This window comes from Callithrix jacchus, chromosome 6 (genome assembly GCF_049354715.1).
Source record: "Callithrix jacchus isolate 240 chromosome 6, calJac240_pri, whole genome shotgun sequence".
Taxonomy (NCBI): domain Eukaryota; kingdom Metazoa; phylum Chordata; class Mammalia; order Primates; family Cebidae; genus Callithrix; species Callithrix jacchus.
Window position 1 is genome coordinate 29,664,190 of NC_133507.1, and position 23,617 is coordinate 29,687,806.

Here is a 23,617-nt window from a genome sequence, read left to right on the forward strand (position 1 = left end):
TTCGTTATATCCTTGGAGGGGATGTCACAAGACTGTTATTGCAGCATAGCTTTAAGGAAACTAGAGTGCGTTTGTTCTGGACTTTTTTGTGCTTGCTTTAAAGTACTACCTTGGTTACATGTGCAAAGCCACTTATCTCCTTTTGAAGGTAGATTGGTGAGGGAAAACCTACCTGAGAAATCTCCAAGTAGAGGACCCAGATAGGAGAGGATGACCACCTTGCTGCAGATCTAAGGCTTCACTTGAATTCTGGGATTTTACTGTTCTGAAGTTTCGAAAAAGTGCTGAGTCATAACTAGCAATTAAAAACAGAAAGGGGGTGATTGTACCAAATCAGTTTGAGTGTGATTCGAGTAGAATTTGTTAGAATTTCAGTTGCTAAAGGAACAAAATTGTCATCATTTTGTTTTTGGTTTTCTTTTTTCCTTTCCTTCCCCTTTCCCTGTATATATAATGTAAAAATGGTTAAAACAGTAAATTTCAGGTTCAGCATTCGGTGGCATTTGGTACACTGACAGCACTTACAGTGTTACGTAACCATCACCACTATTGTTTCCAGAACTTTTTCATCACCCCAAACAGATCTTCCATTTCCCCAACCCCTGATAACCTCTGTTCTTCTTTCTGTCTCTAAGAATTTGGTTATTCTAGGTACCTTGTATAAGTGCATTCATGCATTGTTTATCCTTCTATGTCTGTCTTCTTGCACATAATGTCCTCAAGGTTCATCCTTCTAGCATAATGTCCTCAAGGTTCATCCATGTGATAACATGTGTCAGCATAATATATATTTCAAAATTGCTAGAAGAATATATTTTTCACCACACAAAAAACAAGTAGCTGAGATGATGGGTATGTTACTTAGCTTGATTTTATCTTTCAATAGTGTATACATCGATTAAAAATCACATTATGCCTCATAAATAGATGTTGTCAAAAATAAATAAATAGATATTGTTTATTACCTCCCCCACACAGCCAAAAGTGGAAACAACCTGGATGTCCGTGACAGATAAATGGATAAACAGTGTGGTATATTCACATAACGGAATACTATTCAGCCTGAAAAAGAAAAAAAAAATCTTTAACAGATGAAACTGAGATCCAGAGAGACAAAGTTGTTGAATTATTATAACAAGGTGGCAGGGCCAGAAATAGAAGCCAAAAGGGTGTCCAGAGCTCTTCCTTCCATTCCTGGGATTCTTAAAAAGTGGCCCAAGAACAGACTTCATAGTATCTGTATCCCTTGAAATTATAGATAAACATACACATGTTTTTCTGAGCAAAGCATTTGTTGGTGAGATTCACAAAGGGGTTTGTAGAAAGTTAAGAATTGTCACAGTGTATGTTTTTTGTTTTGTTTTGTTTTTTGAGATGGAGTCTCACTCTGTAGCCCAGGCTGGAGTGCAGTAGAGAGATCTCGAGTCACTGAAACCTTCACGTCCCAGGTCCCAGTTCAAGCAATTCTCCTACCTCAGCCTCCCAAGTAGCTTGGGTTACAGGCGTGAGCCACCATGCCCAGCTAACTTTTGTATTTTTTAGTAGAGACAGCGTTTCACCATAATGGCCAGTCTGGTCTTGAACTCCTGACCTTGTGTAATCCCAAGTAGCTGGGTTTACAGGCATGAGCCACTGTGCCAGCTTGATGTGGTCTTTCTAGTAGTTTATTAACATTAGACTTTGGGTACCCTGCTCTACTTTTTAAAAATGAAATTGTCCACATATAAGCCTGCGTCTTTTATTGCCTCTTTTCAGTTAGTATGAAATTGAAGTATGGCTATATACATTTTACATTTATGGAATAACTAGTTGTATTCTACACTCTACTGAAAATTCAAGCTTATTTAACCCCATTTATAACCCTTTGAAAGTACATTTGTCGTTTTAATTCCTTGTTGTTTTATGCTTTATAAATTTTATAAACTTGGGCCCTAACCAGCACAATACCCTGACTCCCCAGCTGGGAGTGGGGAGTCAGGGTATTGTGCTGGTTAGGGCCCAAGTTTCTTTTGTGTTTCTTGTTCAAGGCTTATTTTTATTGCCAGTCTCTTTTGATAAACCAGGTTTTCTTCTGTGAAAATTATAATTAGCCATTCTTGGAGATACAAGGATTCTCTACCATCCTTTAGAAAACGCTTGGACTTCCAGATAGTAATAACTATTGAGGACATTTTTTACAGTTTCCCTTTTTTGTAGCCTGTGATTTTAACTTTCACTTAGTTCAGTGATAGGGAAGGCAGAGCTTTTGTTGACTTGCTTTTTTGCTTCAGTTTATATATAGATCTTACATTATGAATATGGATGCATTTGTGATCTGAAAATTGATCCTAAATACATTGTATTTAAGTTTTACCTTAAGTAAATGAAAGAATTCATGTACGGAGCATAACTCAATGATTGACATACATGTTATCTCTTATATCTCTTTCCTTAATTTTCTGTCTTGCCTGAGAAATCTTAGCCCCAGAAGAGTACCCAAAACATGTAGGCCTACTTCTGCTTTAGGTAGACAGTCACCTCTTCTGATTTGAAGCGAATAGGTAAAGACCCTAGTTTGCAGGCTCTTGGTTTCATGAATGGTAGGAAGTGACAACATCAGATAAACGTGGCATCGTAGTTACCTGAGAAGAGAGTATTAGGCCGGATGTTACTGGAACTGGCTGATCTCTTAAGTACACATAACAAAGTAGAAATCTTAGGACGTGGATCACCCACGTGGTTAAGAGGGAATTTGAGAGTACGAGGCAGCTGCAGTAGTGACTAGGTGTGCAAACTCGGGAAGTCAAACCTAGGTTTGCATTTTGGCTCTGCCATTTGCAAACTTTCCTCGCTAAGTCTTGATTTCTTCATCTCATAAATAAAGGATAATAGTATACTTCCTGGATGACAACCCAGTCTCTAGTATGTGCAATATGAAAAATTAGGGCTTATTTGTCATACAGATTCTGGATATTTTTGTGGAGCCAATAAAGGTGCCGTAAGTATTTCAACTTGGAGAAAGATAGTAAAGATAGTAGTATGGTATGGTAGAATTGCTTAGGGATAAAGAGCTTAATTAAAATCTAAGCCTGCCTAGTTAGTAGTTAGTGTGATTTGGTAAAAAGTCACCTATCCACTCAGTCTCATGCTTCCTCTCTCTTAAGGATAATACCTATTCTGCCTACATCACAAGGTTACAGAAACTAAAAGAATATTTGTGCAAATACTGTTAAACTGTCAGATAACTATTTGAAAGTTTCTTAAATATTAATAATGACATCACTAAAATTAATCAATGACACTCAAATTCCAATCAATTGGTCTACCAGATATTTTGTTTTGTAATATTTATTGTAGTTTTCTGTGAATTAAAGTTAGTAGATTGGAGTCTAGTTAGACTAGCTGGTTTTGAATCCAGGGTCTGCTTTTCTGAAACTGTATTATTTATCTTGGGTGATTCACTTAACCTTTCCAAATGTCAGTGCTTTTTTTTTTTGTAACACAGGAATAAGAGGACTTTCTTCAATAAGAAATAAAAGAATTTCTTTTATTTGAGAAATAAAAGAATTCATGTAGAGAGCATAATTCAGTGATTGACACAAATGTTATCACCATTTCCCTTTTTAAAATTTCTTTTTCCTTCGAATGCTCCTATCAGTTTTTTCATACTTTAAGGAAATCTTACCAGAATCTTGAAGTGTTTTAGGCATCTTTTGAATGTCCCTACTTAATATGGATTAGAAATTATTCCTTAGTGTAATAGATACTACTTTTAAATAAAATTAGTTTGGCCCTCTGATACATGCTGTGATGTTGATGCCTGTAGGTTAATGGAACAAGGAATTCTAGATGGATAATGAATCATTTGCAATCCTTCTACCCTTATAAGAAGAGTATTTCTTTTAAGAATATTTTGAAGTGTTGTCATACAAGTGCTGAAATATTTTAATTGCCACAAGAGCCAGTTTAAACATATTTGTCCTCATAAATGTCATTTTTAGTATCAGCTTAAGAAATCTTCATTTGTTGAATGTCTATACTGCATTAGAAACCATGGGTGGTACGTAACAGATGCTATTTCATTTCAACCTTATATCAACCTTGTGAAATAGCCATTGTCTGTGTTTTATGGGAGAGATATGGAGGCTCAGAGAATTAAAGTAACTCATCCAAGGCTATGTAGAAAATGGTAGAGCTACTGTTACACAGACAGCTGTGGAGTTCTGAGGTCCATATTCTTTCCTCTGCAAAAATTTGACAGAGAAAGAAGAGACTCAGGAAGAGGCTACTAGGATACAGTATTAAATGTACTTAAATGTAAAGGGTTATATGCTTTCTAGTCTATGTTTTTTGAGGAAAACAAAGTTCTTACTATAATAACTATACATTTATATTACTCATACAACTTTTAAGGTACGGTTGATTACTTTCAAACTACCTTTTTACATAGGTATGTATTGTTATCTCTGATTTATGTATGTATTTATGTACAGACTCTTGCTGTCACCCAGGCTGGAGTTCAGTGGCACTATCTTGGCTTGTTGCAGCCTCTGCCTCTCAGGTTCAAGCGATTCTCTTGCCTCAGCTTCCTGTGTAGCTGGGATTACAGGTGCATGCCACCACACCCAATTTTTTGAATTGGGTTTCACCATATTGGCAAGGCTGGTCTCGAACACCTGACCTCAGGTGATTCACCTGCTTCGGCCTCCCAAAGTGCTGGGATTACAGGCGTGAGCCACTGCACTCCGCCATTCCTGTATTATAATTGCGGAAACTGAGGCCAGAGAGGTAAAGCAAGTTGCCCAAGGTCTCGGGTCACAAGGTTGCAAAGTAACAGAACCAGGCTCAGGCCCAAAGTCCAGTGTTGTGTTCAGATTGAGGTGACACATGAATGCTGAACACAGACCCAGCCTGATGAGCTCTGGGTACTCAGTCACGATATACTTCAGGTAGGCACTATTGGCCCCTCTCAAAGGGTTTGTGCCTGTAAGTTCTCAAGTCCTTCTTAGAAGACAGTTGCACTCGAAAGCTATGTACAGCGTTAGGTGGTAGAGTAACTACTTGAGAATACCTGTTTCACAATGGAACCAAGTGCTGTTGAGCAAGATGTTCTGCCAACATAGTGATTGCCCTTTTAGGGTCCTCTTTAAGTATTTGACAAGTGGGTCCTCGGTAGCCCATCTAGTGCAAAACAGGTTTGGAGCCTTTTCTTTTGCACAGTAAAGGAAAAGATGAAACAATATACAAACTTACCTTAAGAATAACTAGAGAGGCCGGATTTGGTATAACTTGACATCTGGCCAAAGTCCCATCTATCAGTCTGTCCATCCATTCATATCTGACCTCCTTTGTCATTGTGTGATCTAGGTCTTTGCGCCTTGATAAAGATAAGATGGTAGAACTGAGTGGAAACTAGAGAATGGGGGAGGAGACTAACATTTATCGAATATTGAAAACTGGCTTTGTATTATGCACAGTACTACCTTGGTGCTTTACATGTGTTTTCATTTAAAACCTCTCAGCAAATCTCAAGGAGGCTAAGCAGCTTGTCCAAGACCATATAGTTAAGTCGCTATTTTCACAGCCTATCTTTAGGTTGTATTCAGATTTATTCATAGAATTGGGTGAGAAGGTATGTTTGGTAGCATTCTCAGGCTTTTAATCTTAATTTATGGCGATTAATAACTTTGATTTTCAGTGCCTTTTTTTTTCTTTTTCTAAGTTTACAACTGGATGACTTTAATCATTTTGACAGTTTGTATTTTTTAAACGATTCAACCAGTAATCTCAGGATTGCCTTATCTGGCAACATACTAGAAAGTTGCAAGATGTACTTTCTGAAGATAATATATTTATAGAGCAATTTCTTGTGTTCACTGCTAGGTATTTTGGGTAAATTTTCATAATTTATCCTCTCCCCGACCCTTTGAAGGCAGGTGTTTTATCTTCATTGTACAAGGAAATACAATAGCCACAGCTGGTAAGTAATAATTTGAACCAGGTTGTAACTCCAAATCCCATGAATTTTATACTGCCTTGGGCTTTGTAAGAAGATGGGTAGGAGTTGAAAGTTGGTTGGAATCACAAAGCCCTTCCAAGCATCCTGTGTTTTCATTCACTGCTTTTCTCTCCCTGCTGATTGCCGCATATATACTGAGCCAGGTACGAGTGTGTTCTTGGTTGCCATGTAACGTTTAGACTTCAGAGTGGTCGGAGTTGTGAAATTGGGCTACTTAAACTGTGGTAACAAATCCTCTGTGTCAACTGCATGTTATTTGTGTCTGACTTCACTCCAGGCTTAAATGAAAGAAATACAGACCTGGAGTATAGGGCTTGATAGTCATGGATGAAAAAATGAAGGATCAGTTGATGGCACGTCCTACCCTTTAAAAACTACATATGATTTTTACTTGGTCAAGTCTCAAGTTTTCTTAAAGTCATACCAATAGAAAGAATGACTTGAACATTTAATGTGCCTTTATTATTAGCAGAAATAGAAGGATTCGGGAAACAAGGGAAGTGATTAGAGAAAGAAGAAAAAAATAGGTGTGTTGAATAAACATTTTCACTAAAATCAGTATTTGGCTGAAGCAGAATATCACCAGCATAGAATGCAGATACATGATACGAGATTAAATATGAGGTAGTAAAAAATGTAATCAGTTTTATAGATTTATTAATACCTAACTTTTCTGTTTTGAAAGTTTTACGTTATAGTAGAACAATTTCTCAGCATTACAGCTTCTAAATTGTTCTTGATTCATTAAACAGCATACACAATTTCTGCTGGCACATCAGTAATATCTCTATATGGTTGGACTACTGACAGTTAAATTCAGGGAAGTTTTTTAGTAACATCTTCTAGAAGGAATTTTGTATTAGGATTCTGGATTTGATGAATCACAAAAGTCTTTTAGCTTTAGCTGCTGAAATTGGTTATCATTGCATAATGATCATTTTGGCAAGGTTTTATTAAGTCATTAGTGTCCACAGGCATATATAAGGAACAGTATTAAGTGTTCTTACTAAAGCCTGTTTTGTTTCATTAATAAAAACAAAAAGTACTTTAGGTACCTAATATTTTTCCTAACACTTAAAAAATACATTTGCATTTGGATTAAAGGTGATTTATTATAGTTATAAATGATTGTAGCAATCTTTTCTTGTACAGTTTGGAGGAGGCAGTGTTGACATTCTGTTCTTAGTATTATTACATGAATGATTTTCAAATAGAACTTACCCTTGAAAGATACGTGGCCTAAATGGAATATCTACAATTTAAAAAATTGTTTTGTTTAATGTTCTGAACACTAGTTAACAAAAATTTAAAGCTAGAGTTTTTGTATAATCTAGTCTCTGTAATTCTTAAATTTTTGTAAACATTTGTTGACCTAAGATAAAATGTTCTTCAGGTTATCTAGCCGGTGTACTGTCTCTTAATCATTTTAACTGTCAAACCATTTATTTATCCATTTGAAAATTCTTAGGTGTTTCTGCATATGACATTAATAGTTTTTACAGTCACCGATTACTGTAGCATTTTATTCTTTTTTTTTTTTGAGACGGAGTTTCGCTCTTGTTACCCAGGCTGGAGTGCAATGGCGTGATCTGAGCTCATCGCAACCTCCGCCTCCTGGATTCAGGCAATTCTCCTGCCTCAGCCTCCTGAGTAGCTGGGATTACAGGCACGCACCACCATGCCCAGCTAATTTTTTTTGTATTTTTAGTAGAGACGGGCTTTCACCATGTTGACCAGGATGGTCTCGATCTCTTGACTTCGTGATCCACCCGCCTTGGCTTCCCAAAGTGCTGGGATTACAGCTGTGAGCCACCACGCCTGGCCTTATAGCATTTTATTCTTATAATACATATTTTATGCTTTCACTAGCCAATAGAATTTATGTACAAAAAGCACACGTGATTTGTTGTTTAAATCAGGGGTTCCCAACCCCTGGGCTGCAGGCTGGTATAGTCCATGGCTTGTTAGGACCCAGGCTACACAGAAAGAGGTGAGAGGTGGGTGGGCAATCAAGCATTACCACCTGGGCTTCCCTCCTGTCAGTGGCAGATTCTCATAGGAGCAGGAACCCTATTATGAACTGTGTGTGCGAGGGATCTAGGTTGCACACTCCTTATGAGAGTCTAACTAATGCCTGATAATCTGAGGTGGAACAGTTTCATCCCAAAACCATTCTGTCCCCCGCCCCCATGGAAAAATTGTCTTCCGTGAAACTGGTCCTTGGTGCCAATGAGGCTGGGGACCACTGCTTTAAATTCTGTAGAGAATGCTTACATAGTACCCCTTATTTTAGTAGTATTTCTTGCATTGGTGGTATTGCCTCATTGATATGATGGTAACCCTGTAATCACTTGATCCTTGCTTAGTGGGCATCCATCTGTTCTTGGCCTTAAAAATGTCAAAGTTGAAATTGAGTTCATCCCTGTTGTTTAACGTCTCTATAGGCCCCAGTTTCTTCATTGACAAAATAGGGAAAAATAATATGTACCTCATAGATGTGTTAGGATTAAACAAGAACATGTTTGTAAAGTTCTTATGAGTTGAGCATGTCTCTTTATTTGGAGAGCTAGGAATAACAATTCATTGGAAATATTTCAGCTTTGTATGAATATGCCACCTCTTTTAAGCACCATCCAGTTTCAGACTTACTGTTTCCTAGTCAGCCTCACCCCACAATTATAATTATCTCTTGACCTAGTGGGGAAACTGAGCCCTATTTTCCTGAGATTTTTGGGAGTAAATAGTGGTAGGTGATGCAGGGGTAGTTACCTGACAGTTACTCCACAAGCAAGGTTACCTTAGCTTTTTTTTTTTAAGTCTTAATTCTGAGAAGTTGCCTTCTTTTTTTGTTCATTAGAATTATACAAGCCCTCTAGTATACCACACAGTCAGCATATATTGATCATTTTGGGTGGCCAAAGAGCTAACACTTTGCATTCATGTTCATTTGATCCTCATGACAAATGTATTTTCACTTTATAGATGAGGAAATTTTGAAGTGCAGAGAAATTTAAGTAGTCCAAGATCACAGTGATGGTAAGATCAGAGTAAGGAATCAAATAAACTCTGACTTTCCAGCTTGTGCTCTAACCATTACCTTATAAAACTTTGTTGGTTTAAAAGCACAGAATTTAGAACCAAGTTCTCATAGACAATACTTGCTCAAATGATGTACCTTCTTTTTCTTTGCACTCTCCTTATGCTAATTATTAAGGGGAGAGTGGCAATTCTGTGTTCCCTCCCCCTCCAGAAAAAGGAAGGAAGAGAGGAAAACTAAGTTTCAGTACTAAAATATCTCATAGCCCTGGGTATGCATGAATGCATATCTGACCATAACTAGCCTAGTAGTGAGTTGCCTACAGATAGCTAAGGTACATTATTTTGAGGTGGATTAGCTATCCCCCACCCCCTACCCTTTCTGGCATTTGGCCTCTCCAGCTCCGTTTCAGTAGAGTGTGGTTTATGTTGTAGAACTCACTAAAGTTTGGTACTGTTATAGTGACGTGGTTTTGAGAAGATAATGCAATAGCCCGCAAAAAAGGAACTAGGTGCTGCAGTTCCTTGTCAGAAGTAAACTTGGAGTGAAACATGCCTTTAGGAGGGGTGACCAGGCTGCTTTTCTCTACTTTAAAGCCGTAGTATGATACTAAAACCAAAAGAAGATGGGCTTGCAATATTCGTGGTGCTTGGGCAGCCATGGGTGAGTATCAGCTTCCAGATCAATGCTTTGTTAATCTTCATTGTTGACTGTGACATTTTCTCTGGATTTTTACTGTAACTCAACATGAAGCATCATTGAAGTTGCCTGAATAACTAGTGTTAGGATCAGAAAAGTATTTTTGTTTGCAGTTAATTTGGCTGGATTTTACATGTATGTTAGCAGAAAATCCCAATGTTTTCTTGAGTTGAAGCATGCTAGACAAGATAAGAAGGCAGAGTTTGATTGGTTGTTGATTATTGCATGACAGGTAGAATGCTAGAAAATTAGATGAAATTCATCCTGGGCTTATTGAATTTGGTTGTATCATATACATAAACTGTGGCCACTTAGTTTGGATGCTGTAACCTTATCTCTGAGACAAGAAATGGCCTCTAATTTGTGTTATTTTGTAATTGAAAAACTTACTATGTAAGTTATGGATCTTATAAAATTTATGAAAACAAAAATTCTAACATACTTCATTAATTTCTGATAAATACTATGTCATACCTTCAGTTAGTATGATTTGAATGTGGTTTGAAACTTTTATAGAGGTATAAGTTTCGTTGTCGATAGTGGAAGGGGCACATAAATTTTAGAATTGGGTCTGGGTACAAATTGTGACCGTTTCACTTACATCTGTGAGTTCTTGGGCAAATTATCCATTAATATAGATGCAAAATGGAAATACACCGATACCTGCCTCAGAGTTTTTGTGAGGATTAAAACTAGATAATATACCAATAACATAGTTGTTTTGTTATCATTATCAAATAGGATGTACTGTACATAATTTCATTTGCTGTGCTTTTATGTGACTGGCAGACAGTAGGTTTGCTTTCACTGGTATCACTGCAAACATGCAATGCACTGCAACATTATGACGGCCATAACATCACTGGGTGACAAGAATTTTTCAGCTGCATTATCATCTTACAGGCTCATCATTACATGGTCTACCATAGACTGAAACATGGCTAAGCAGAACATGACTGTAGTTAATATTGTTAGCATTCTTCTTTTGTTTTTTTAATTTTTGCCTTCCTCCTTTTAATGTTTTCTCAACCCTCCAAGAATAAAATCCTAGTTGCTACCAGGACTCACAAAGTTCTGTAAAACCTGAACCTGATACAACCCTGAGACCTCATTTCATAATATTCTCCTTGTTCCCATTTTCTCTCTGCACAGCTACACTGGCTCTAAGCCCCCAGCCAGCTCATTGCCACTTCAGGATCTTTGCTCTTGCTGTACACATTGTATGATGTTCTTGTTCCCTAACTCCACATACTGGCTCTTGCATACCATTCAGGTCAGTTGTTAGGTCACCTCCTCGGAAAGCTGTTCTTAAGAAGCCACCATTTTTACTTGAAGACATTTTCTACCATAAGCAGCTGTTTTATTTTCCTTAAATAAAGATTTGGATTTGTGTTTTAGACTATATACAGATTAAATAAAAATCCTCTATATACTTATGCCGTAAATGTATTCAGGGATTTTTCTGTTTACACTTCCTTTTAGAGAATATGTGCATTTTAAATGCTTTTGTTGTTTTAAGGTACAAGTATTCAGTAGAATACCTCTTAGTGCCATTTTAGAATGTAGCCTAAAGAAATATTTTCCTTTTATCTTTTCTTTCTCCTCATTAATCCATGTAAGTTACTACTCTAAATTGCTTTAGAATAAATAGATTGCTTAGAATGGATATTAAAATTTAGTTTTTAGCTGTCAGCTCTGTGAAGCCTTGGTTGATTTGCCTAAACACTTATCTATCTGCAAAACCTTGGCCTTGTTACTTGGAAGATTAAAATGATATTTATGATGAAAATGTTCTGAAAAACTGAATACAGCTTTACAGTCATATTTATTATGTATTGTGATTTGTTCCTGATACTTCACATTTGATTCAGGGAAATCATTTCAACAAATAACAGAACATCTTTTGTTGTTACTTTTGTTGGGTGTGTTTTTGAGATAAGGTCTCATTCTGTTACCCAGGCTTGAGTGAAGTGGCCCAATCATGGCTCCACTGTAGCCTCGACATCCCACCTCAGCTTCCCTAGTAGCTGAGACTACAGGCATGCACCACTATGCCTGGCTACTTTAAATTTTCTGTAGAGATGAGGTCTTGTACGTTGCCCAGGATGGTCTCTAACTCCTGGACTCAAGTGGTTCGCCTGCCTCGGCCTCCCAAAATGCTGGATTACAGGCATGGCCACTGTGCCCAGGCAACAGAACCTCTTTGTAATATAACTGTTACAGCTGATATTTGGGTTCTTTATTAATAAAAGACTGGGTGGGACTGAACTTTTAAGGTACTCTTGATATTATTCAGTTGATTTTCAGCTTTGCTCAGGCCTATGCACAGTTTACATTTGGGAGAAAAATGATACCTTATCCGGTAGGTCTGTAGCTGATACCACATGCCATGTTCCTTTCCATGCTATGCTTCCTGTCTCTTCTGCCAGTAGCTTTTCTCTCCAGAATCTATGTACATTACATTTCATTTTTTCCCGTAGTTCATTTTTAGAGTCTTTGTTTCAGTGATGAATTGGAAAATTTAAAAAAAAAATCATCTAATCTTTCCTAAGTAATTTGAGCAGTGCTACTGTTAGGGACAGTGAATCAATGTTGTATGCTCTGCAAAAGCAGCAATTTAGAGGAGAGACATGAGAAAAGTCATGAGAAATAGAGACATGAGATCCAAGATGGCTGATCGCTAACAGTTTGGGATTGTAGCTCCCAGTGAAAGCGCAGAGAACGAGAGGATGCCACACTTTCAGATGAATTTTCGTCACTCATGGACCAGAAGATTCCCAGTGGAGGGGCCCCACAGGTCGCCAGCGCGACTCTTGTGGCGGGCGCAGCGGTTTTGCCAGCGCCTTGGCGTGGCAGCTATTCATGCAGAATAAACAGGAGGAGATTCCCGGGCAGAAGAGCACCATCAGTCTTATTGCTGCTTTGGCCAGCGCAGTGGGTTGCTTGGATTCCAGCGCTGGGAATCAATAAACTGGGCGTCCACTCAGAAACCCAACTAGAAAGACGGTCATGGTAAAGACGACGGATAAATTTATAGCAACGGGAAGAAACCAGCCTAAAAAGGCTGAGAATACCCAAAATCAGAACCCCTCTCCCTCTACAGGGGATTACAGTTCCTCATCAGCAACAGAACAAGCCCTGATGGAAAAGGACTGTGTGCCATTATCAGAAGTAGGCTTCAGAAGGTGGATGATAAGAAACTTCTGGGAGTTAAAAGAACTAGTTCTAACCCAATGTAAAGAAACTAAGAACTTTGAAAAAAGGTTTGATGAAATGCTAACAAGAATAGACAATATAGAGAGGAATATAAATGAACTAACGGAGTTGAAAAACACAACACAAAAACTTAGCAAAACCATGCACAAGTTTGAATAGCCGAATTGACCAAGCAGAAGAAAGGATATCAGAGGTCGAAGACCTACTTAATGAAATAAATAAAACGAGAAGACAAGAATAGAGAAAAAAGGATAAAAAGGAATGAGCAAAGTCTCCAAGAAATATGGGATTATGCGAAAAGACCTAATTTACATTTGATAGGTGTACCTGAATACAACGAAGAGAACGAATCCAAGCTGGAAAATACCCTTCAGGATATTATTCAGGAAAACTTACCGAATCTAGCAAGGCAGCACAATATTCAACCCCAGGTAATACAGAGAATACCACAAAGATATTCCTCAAGAAGAGCAACCCCAAGGCACATAATCGTTAGATTCACCAGGGTTGAAACGAAGGAGAAAATACTAAGGGCAGCCAGAGAGAAAGGTCAGGTTACCCACAAAGGGAAGCCTATTAGACCTACAGCAGATCTCTCAGCAGAAACCCTACAAGGCAGAAGAAAGTGGGGGCCGATATTCAACATCCTTAAAGAACAGAACTTTCAGCCCAGAATTTCATATCCTTCCAAACTAAGCTTCACAATTGAAGGAAAAATAAAATCTTTTATGAACAAGCAAATACTCAAGAGATTTTATTACCACCAGGCCAGCTTTACAAGAGCTTCTGAAAGAAGCGTTATACATAGAAAGGAGCAACCAGTATTAGCCTTTCTAAAAATATACCAAAAAGTAAAGAGCATCAACATAAAGAAGAGTTTATATCAACAATGGATAAAATAGCCAGTTAACATCAAATGGCAGTAACCCTAAATTTAAATTGACTAAAATTCCCCAATCAAAAGATACAGCCAAAACCTAACAGTATGCTACATCCAGACCCATTTCATATCCAAAGATACACAAAGACTTAAAACAAAGGGATGGAGAAAGATTTACCAACCAAATGGAGAACAAAAATAAATAAATAAATAAAAAGCAGGGGTTGCAATTCTCGCATCTGATAAAATAGATTTCAAAGCAACAAAGATATAGTGGTAAAAGGATCAATGCAACAATAAGAGCTAACAATCCTAACACATAAGACTCATAAAGAGATTTAGACTCAACGAGACAGAAAATTAATAAGGATATCCAGGACTTGAACTCAGATCCGGAACAAGTAAACTCAATAAATATAGAGCTCTCCATTTTAAATACACAAAATATACATTCTCCACCTTAAATACACAAAATGTTGATTGGCCATTATTAATACCCATTTTTAGAATAAAGCTACATTCCTGTTTTCTCTCCCTCTTTTTATTTCTCTTTCTTCTTCTCCTTCACTCCTTTTTTTTCTTTAAAAAATAAATAAATAAAAATAGAAAAAAGTCACATCTAGTTCATCCAAAGGACATTATCTCTTGATGACCTATTTTATTAATGTAACTGCTTTTAAATAGGATTAATAACTTTAATTATAACTTATGAAAAGTGCCAAATCAGGTCAGTGGCCTATATAAAAATACACAAGGTAATTAGAAGCTTATTGGGCTTGTTGAGTATGGGTTCTTTTCTTGAATTTTAGTAATGATAACCTCATACATAGTTATGTGAACTTTATGCCTGAAGATAGGAGGTCTTGCCCAGACAAATGAACAAAAATTTGTCTTTTTCTGAACTGGAAAAGCTAGTTTACAGAGTGAAAATTTCATTGTGATTAAAGTTGCCAGTTTCTGTAAATACAGATCATGGCTTCTCCATTAAGTTAGAAGCTCGTTAATGAGCTGATTTTAACATTCACCATGACCCTGAAGTTTTGGATTCATATTCTTGATCTTTCTATCATGCTTAATCTTTCTATCATCTCATGATCTTCAGGAATAAGACTCGAAAAAATGGATGTGCATTCCCTTGTCTCTGTCCTGATTCTTTTATTTAAATTGGTGATCCTATGGGGGTTTTGTTTGATTTTGTTTGTGTTTTTGCCCTATGAGAAAGCTAAAGAAACTTTTTGACATTTTAAAGATGAGCGTGTACTCCTCCCTTCCCTTTCTTCTTTCCTTTCCTCTCCCCTCCTCCTCATTTCTTGGAAATGTGACTTTTTTTCTGTCATTGGTTTGAAATTACTTTATCCAGTTATATCATTCTTTCCAAGTTTCAGCTTATTTTGTAAGCAGTTCTCCTTTTTCCCATTCTCATTTTACCACTGTAGTTGATCTCAGTCAACAGTGGTAATGTTCTCGCTTTCAAAATAATTCTCAAGGGCCTGCCTTTCTCAGTCTCACTAAGTAGCATGAAGCACTGGTTAAACAGAGGACAGTTAAGTAGCTAGTAAGCCAATAACTGTCTGACCTAGATCAACCTCGTTTGTGTATAAATACAAATTTAAGTAACATTTAAATAGAAATTTGTGTTTTAGCAGCCCCCAATTTTTTTTCGGCACAGGTTTTGTTGAAAGACAGTTTTTTCATAGGCCTGTGGGAGGAGGAGACGTGATGGTTGAGGGGATGATTCAAGCACATTAAATTTATCATGCACTAAATTTCTATTATTACTGCATTGTAATATATCATGAAATAATTACACAGCTCATCATAATATGGGAACAGTGGGAGCCCTGAGCTTGTTTTCTTGCAACTAGACAGTCACATCTGGGGTCAAAGGGAGACAATGATAGATGTCAGGCATTAGATTCCCTTAAGGAGCTCACAGCCTAGATCCCTCCAATGTGCAGTTTAGGATAGGGTTCATGCTCCTATGAGAATCTAATGGCACCGCTGACAGGAGGCAGAGTTCAGGTGGTAATTCTAGCATTGGGGAGCAGCAGTAAATACAGATGAAGCCTCATTGGCTAGCCTGTGCTTACCTCCTGCCGTGTGGCTTAATGGGGCTTAGACTGGTACTGGTTTGTGGCCCAGGGGTTGGGGACCCCCTGCTTATTTAACCACTTGTAACTTATCACTTAGATGCTGTAAGTCATCTGGGGAGTGAGGGGGTTGGAAAAGGGAAAGTCCATTACTGAGTAAGTAAAGATTGTTTGGGATTGTTTCTTAGGTAAGGATCTTTTGAAGTGTCTGGTGTTGGTTTAGGGTGAACTAAATATAACTGCATTGGAGTCTAAGCTCAGAAGTTTGTGTCAAGGTTTATTGTTCCTGATACCTGCTGTCCCCATCTCAAAAAAAAAAAAAAAAAGTAAAAATCAAATAATTATCCTTTTTGCTGATCTGTTACCCAGTCTAGAGTGCTGTGGTGTGATCATAGCTCAGTGCAGCCCCAATTTCTCACCTCAGCCTCCCGAGCAGCTAGGACTACAGGTGCACTCCACCAGGCCTGGCTAAGTTTTTTTCTTTTTTTTTTTTTGGTCTCCCTGTGTTGTGAAAGCGGGTCTCGAACTCCTGGCCTCAAGCCATCTTCCTTCCTCAGCCTCCCAAAGTGCTGGAAACACGTGTGTCACTGCACCTAGCCTGTTTGTTTATTTTTAATAATTAAGGGCTGGGTACCGTGGCTCACGCCAGTAATCCCAGCACTTTGGGAGGCCGAGACAGGTGGATCACGAGGTCAAGAGAAAGAGACCATCCTGGCCAACATGGTGAAACCCCATCTTTACTAAAAACTACAAAAATTAGGTGGGCGTGGTGGCGCACACCTGTAGTCCTAGCTAATCGGGAGGCTGAGGCAGGAGAATTGCTTGTACCCAGGGGGCGGAGATTGCAGTGAGCTGAGATTGCGCCACTGTACTCCAGCCTGGCACCTGGCAACAGAGCGAGACTCTGTCTCAAAAAAAAAATAATAATAATTAAGTTGTACATATTCATGATGCCGCCTCCATAAGACAGGTTTATTTTATTATCAGATATTACCTCTCACATCATATAGAATTTTCAGTAAGGCTGCAGCTGATATTCTATTTTGTAGTCTATTTTCACTTTGTCATATTTTTATCCATTTCTGTGGTCTTTATAAGTATTTCTGAGGCCCTGTTTATTATGAGTATTTAAATTATTCAAGTAATACTGAATATTTCTGATTTTTAAAATGCATTAAAACTAATGAGTGCTGGAGTGAGCTAAATCATTTCTTTAGGATAAATTTCAAGGAATTGTATGATTAGGTCAGAGGAAGTGATGTTTGCAGCTCCCATGTTCATTGTGTGGCCAGTTCTGGCTCTGGTTTTCTTTTTTAAATCAACTGCCACCTATAGGTTACTTTAATGCAGTGTTTTACAACCTTGGTTGCATATTAAAGTCTCCTGGGGAGCTTTAAAAAACACTCATGCCTGAGGGCCACCGCTAGAGATTTTGGTGGTGTGTGATATGTGTGATATGCCATCTGGACATAAGGATTTTTAAAAACTCTCCAGGCAATTTCAAAGTGCAGCTAAGGTTAAAAGGTTACTTTAGTGAGAAGATTGGGCTTAACATTGCATCTGAAAATTGATTCCTAAGAGTTATTTGTTCAGTCAGGTTGGTGGCCTAAATCTGATTCAGTAAGAGGAATCAACTAAATATCCTGATGCTGTTAATAAATATATATATGTCTGTCTAGTCTAAAATTTAACTTTAATTTTTACTAATCTTGCAAAAGTTGGTATATTAGATACTGATACATGTATAACTAATATAGTTGACAGTATGCTGAAAATTATTTTTTTGAGATCTTGAAAACAGTACAGTAAGGTAGGACTGGAAAATACAACTTTGGCTATTAGAGGAGCGTAGCATTCCAGAAGTTATGGACTCATTGAGACAGGGAGCCAAGTAGCCCCTCAGGATAAAAAGCCAGAGAAGAATGACCGCCATGGATTATACTGACTGCTGTACCCATATCCATAGTGTGCAGTGATCTAGAGTTTGCACACTAGTCCCCTAAAGTGTGTATTGCGGGTGGGCGTGAGCCACCGCACCTGGCTGACTTTGAAACTTTTTTTTAATAAAAATGAATTTATTACAAAAAGAATTTATTAGACAAACACACGGATAGATTGAGTCTAAGGATTTGGTTGGAAAGCCACCAGGCCTTTTAAAGCAGCAGACATCCAATGTCGCACGCTTCAGGCATTACTCTGCAACGATCTGTAGAAACGGGAAGGGTCAGGAATTACGGCACCCTGGATCAGCCTCCCATCTCCCTCCCTGTTCCCTCTCTTCTACTGACGTCTGTGATTCTGGTACCTGAGAAGACTGGAATGAATGCTTACCACTTAGTACAGAAAGTCAGCTTCTTTGTTACAGGGGAATTGTCCATTTGAATTGCCTGTTTAATATGGGATACTGCTTTTGAGAAACCAACAAATAGTTATTAAAGGGTCTTAACACCAAACAGTGTGCTTTACATTGAAGCCATTGATCATTAAACTTAATTGCTAATAGCACACACTACCAAGAATTATTTGGTATCCACATAGGTCTCAGCTGGCTTCAAGTAATCAAACGTTAGAATGGAACGGACATGACAAACTGGGGATGTCTGGGTTTCTGAGATGTGGGCTACAAGATTATATTACGTAGAAAACTAAAGGAAGTATATTCCAAGCAAAACTGGCAAGGGAATTTCACAGAACTAGTTTTTTAAGGGAGGTCATAAAAGCAGCAGTTAAAATGCATGTCCACGTATTAGGTTCCTGGAGATTAATCCATTATGAACAGGACAGCGTTTCACAGCCAAGTATTGCTTTCACTGGCCCTTACAGTCTCAGCTTATTCACCTCCTTGTTCACCATGGAGAGTCTGTTTGTTAACAAGAATTGTTTTCAAGTCCGAATCCTAGATGATCTAAAAACGTTGAGTTTGTGCTTTTAAAAAACAGTCCAACTGTCCACATGTAGTAGTGGTGCCTGCTGCTGGTGGAGCTAGCTCTCCCTGGCTCAGTATTGGAAGCCCAGGAATCCCTGTGACAGGCAGATGAACCAGGACTGAAGTTTTAAAGTATCAACTTCTGCAAATCAAAGTAGGCAGCCTCATGCATAGACCTCGAGATATTAGTTGAGCCATCACTGCTTTCAGTATCATTTCTATGCCTTTGGGGCCACTGCGTGGTTTGGTCCAAGCTGTTCTAAAAACTCGCAGTCCAACAGACCTGTGTCTATTTCAGCAGGTTAGTCTAGCTATAAAGTGGAGTCACCTGGGGAGGTTATTTGGAACAAGTATGGTGCTCCAGACTGAATCAAGTAAAGATCTAGAGACACGGAGTTGTATGCTTTTTTTTTTTTTTTTTTTTTTTTTTTTTTTTTTTTTGGAACTCCTGATCTCAAGCAATCCACCCGCCTCGGCCTCCCAAAGTGCTGGGATTAATGGCGTGAGCCACCATGCCCGGCCAAGTTGTATGCATTTTAAAATAGTCTGTTTCAGAGCGGCCCATGAGTGCTCCAGGACCAAGCTCTCCCCAGCCTTGTTCAGGATTTGGAAGAAGTCTCTGGGTATGGGCCGAACTCACACATGAGGAAGGGAAGCCATCAGCTGTCAACAGAGACTGCTCCTCACTCTCTGGTGAGGCAGCACCTTTGAAGCTTCCATCCCAGCTGCCAGCAGCTGGCGGCCAAGACGTCGCTGTTCCCGATGTTTACCTCCTGTAATCTTTGTTATTAGCCCCGATCTGAACCTCCATCCAGACCCTCAAAACATAGCCCCTGAACTGAATTAAACCTGACCCAAAGTGAACAGCAAGGTCCAGAAACCGCAAGGTTTGAGGTCAGTCTCGGTCTCCCGAGATTTCGGGGACCGATCCCTGACCCCTTGGTTGCCGGTGAGGATCGCGGGTGCACGCGGTGGGCAGGGGTGCGGCGTCCCCGGCTGCTGACAGGGAAGGGGCGTGCTGATACCCGCGCACCGGCACCCTGGTGTAGGAGCCAAGGGTACACGACGATGCCAATGATGGGCCGGAGGCTCCAGATTCATAGGTGCGGGGCGTAGAAAGGGGGGTCAGGAAGGCCCGAGGAACAGGCGCGAAAGGGCTTTCGGGGTTGGCGGCCATCAGCGGGAAGAAGGCGGCAGCCGGGAAGAGGACGTTGGCAGTGGAGTAGGAAGGAAAAGTCTGGAAGGGCAGAGTCCCTGTGCCGGAGGGCCGGGACTGTCCCCCACCCCGCGCCGCCGCCGCCACGCCCCCCCCCACCCCCGCAGCCCCAGGATGGGGCACACCACTCCCGACCTGCGCCACGCCGTTGGCTCCCGGGTTCTGCTTCTTCCAGTTGGTCCTGCGATTGTGGAACCAAATTTTGACCTGCGTCTCGGTGAGGCTGAGCTACACAGCACGAGGTTCAGGCGCTCGCACATGGACAGGTCGCGTAGCCCGGAACGTGTTCTCTCAGGCCACCAGCTGCTCATAGGTGAAGGCGATGTGCGCGCCACGGCTTGGCGCAGTTGGATGCCACGCGCGGGGAGCCGGGGGAGCCCGGGGACCCGGCAGGGGCATCAGGTGAGCACGCCAGGCCCAGCAGCAAGCGCGCAGCCTTCTCCCGCCGCAGCGGCCTCCCTGGATCCTCCGCATTCTCCTCTTCTGCCTCGGAACCCTCCGGGGGGATGCCCCGCCGGCGCTTTGGCCCGTAGCATCAGGCGTCTCCAGCTGTCCGTCAGGGTTCTCGGAGGTGGCATCCTTCCCGCTTCGACCTCCGCCAAACTTTTCCTGGCTTACAAGGAGCCAGGCGCACTGACATGAGCGCGGCGCGGGTGAATTTCTGCGGGTCCAGGATGTCCAGGACCAAGAAGAAGATCTTGTGGTGGGAGGGAGCCGCTTTGGCCCCGCTGTCTTGCCATGCCAGTATGCCCGTCGCCTGCGGGCCAGTGGTCGGCGACACGGGGTCTGGGATGGCTGAGCTTGGGCTTGCCTTCGGCTGTGGCTCCGCTGCAGCTCTCCAGCCCGAAACTCTAATCAAAGAAAGTATGTTGAAAAATATTATACTTGAAGGAAACATTCCTTTGACTCAAAGAAATTTTTCTCTTAAAGGCCTCTTTGCTCCTTCTTGCCTTCGAATTACCCTGAATACTTCGGGCTGTGGGCACCACCTGAAGTGTTCCTATAAAGACCAGCCCTTTTCACTTAAAGCGGTGCGGCGTTAATATAGGGAGAGCACAGGCTTTGGGGCTAGCCCAACATGGATTCGAATCCATAACTTGTTAGCAATGAGCTAATAAGTAAGCAGGAGCAAATGTATATTAACTGCCTACTGTGTGCCAGGCATTAGTAAATAATTTGTTTACTGTCCTCCTTAATTGCCACAGCAACTTTTTACAAGGACTGTTACATTTCTTAACAGGTCATGCTGCATGCTCAAAAAGGTTAAGTACCTAGCTCAAGTTCTCACTTCTTGCAAGTGGTAAAGTTTGATTTTGACTGAGGTTTTTCAAACTGCTAATATATGTGGTATACCTTGATCAAATACGTTAATGTTTCTGGTCTCAATTTCCTTATCTTTGAAGGAGGAATTTTACTTTGAAGCACTGATATGAGGATTAAATTAGTGCACTTAAATTTTCCTGTGAGAGTGTCTGTGTTTAAGTAGATACTCAAATAATACTGGTTTCTTCCCTACCTTAAGCAAATAGTAACCATAGAAGAATGAAGGAATTGTCACCTCTCCCTTTTAAAAAATAATGTTTTACATTTAACTTTATATTTTGAAAAATTTTAAATTCAGAAAAGATGCAAGAAAAGTGCAATGAACTACTATATACCCTTCATTCAAATTCACCATTCCTAACGTGGTTATATTTGCTTTATCTGTGTGTGTGTACATATACATACATAGAATTTTACTGAAGTCTTTGAGAGTAAGTTGCAGAATCATGACCTTTGTTCCTAAATATGTTCAGCATATGTTTTCTAAGAACAAGGACAGTCATTAAATATAGTAACAGTGCATTTATCAAAATGAATAATTTATCATTAATACATTGATCTAATATGTATTTTATATGCTACTTTTCACCGTCTGCTTGATAGTATTTTTTTTTTTTTTTTAGGGAGGGAAGGAGGAAGGGAGGAAGGCAGGAAGGAAGGGAAGGAGGAAGGGAGGGAGGAAGGGGGGAGGGAGTGAGGGAGAGAGGGAGAGAAGGAAGGAAAGGAAGGAATTCAAGCAATGAGAGAGACATTGCCGACCTGGATCTAGAGGTTTACAAGTTGATTTCTTTTTTTGAGAGAAGGAAAGAAAAAAAAATGAGTAAAGGAGAGAAAGAAAGAGGAAGAGAGAGAGGGAGGGTGAATGGAAATATTGCTTTATTCTAGAAAAAAAAAATGGGTGTTAATAATGGCCAATCAATGTTTCATTTAAACCTATGAGTAGGTGTGATGTGGTATTGACAAGAATGTATATTTTATGTATTTGAAGTGGAGAGCTCTATACATATTTATTAAGTTTACTTGTTCCAGATCTGAGTTCAAGTCCTTGATATCCTTATTAATTTTCTGTCTCATTGACTCTAAGTCTCTATGTATCTGGGTGTTAGGATCATTAGCTCTTGTTGTTGTATTGATCCTTTTACCACTATATCTTTGTTGCTTTAAAATCTATTTTATCCGCTACAAGAATTGTAACTCCATTTATTTATTTATTTATTTATTTTTGCTCTCCATTTGGTTGGTAAATCTTTCTGCATTCCTTTGTTTTGAGTCTTTGTGTATCCTTGCATGTGAAACAGGTCTGGATGTAACATGCCGTTGGGTTTTTGGCTGTGTCTTTTGATTGGGGGATTTAATCGATTTAAATTTAGGGTTACTGCCATTTGATGTTTACTGGCTGTTTGATCCATTCATTGATGAAAATTCTTCTTTATGTTGGTGCTCTTTACTTTTTGGTATATTTTTAGTAAGGCTAATACTGGTTGTTTCTTTCTGTGTGTAATGCCTCTTTCAGAAGCTCTTGTAAAGCAGGCCTGGTGCTAATTAAAATCTCTGAGTACTTGCTTGTTGGTAAAAGATTTTATTTTTCCTTCAGTTGTGAAGCTTAGTTTGGCTGGATATGAAATTCTGGGCTGGATGTTCTTTGAGGATGTTGAATATTGGCCCCCACTCTCTTCTGGCTTGTAGAGTTTCTGCCGAGAGATCTGCTGTAAGTCTGATAGGCTTGCCTTTGTGGGTAACCTGACCTTTCTCTCTGGCTGCCCTTAGTATTTTCTCCTTTGTTTCAACCCTGGTGAATCTAACGATTATGTGCCTTGGGGTTGCTCTTCTTGAGGAATATCTTTGTGGTGTTCTCTGTATTACCTGGGGTTGAATATTGACCTGCTTTGCTAGTTCAGGAAATTTTTCCTCGATAATATCCTGAAGGGTATTTTCCAGCTTGGATTCATTCTCTCCATCACATTCAGGTACACCTATCAAACGTAAATTTGGTCTTTTCACATAGTCCCACATTTCTTGGAAACTTCGCTCATTCCTTTTTATCCTTTTATCTCTAATCTTGTCTTCTTGTTTTCTTTCATTAAGTTGGACTTTGACCTCTGATACCCTTTCTTCTGCTTGAACAATTCAAGTGTTTAAACCTGTGCATACTTCTTGGAGTTCCTGTATTGTATTCTTCAGTTCCATTAATTCACTTATATTCCTCTCTAAGTTGTCTATTCTCAATAGGAT

General features: G+C 39.5%; 1 protein-coding gene and 1 pseudogene across 43 annotated transcripts in view; one reads left to right on the forward strand and one right to left on the reverse strand.

Annotated features, from left to right (window-relative positions):
* The window catches only part of AKAP13 (A-kinase anchoring protein 13), a 378,015-nt gene that overhangs the window by 172,742 nt on the left and 181,656 nt on the right, over positions 1 to 23,617 (forward strand). The window lies entirely within an intron of this gene.
* Positions 19,685 to 20,960, reverse strand: LOC108592140 (NK1 transcription factor-related protein 2 pseudogene; annotated as a pseudogene).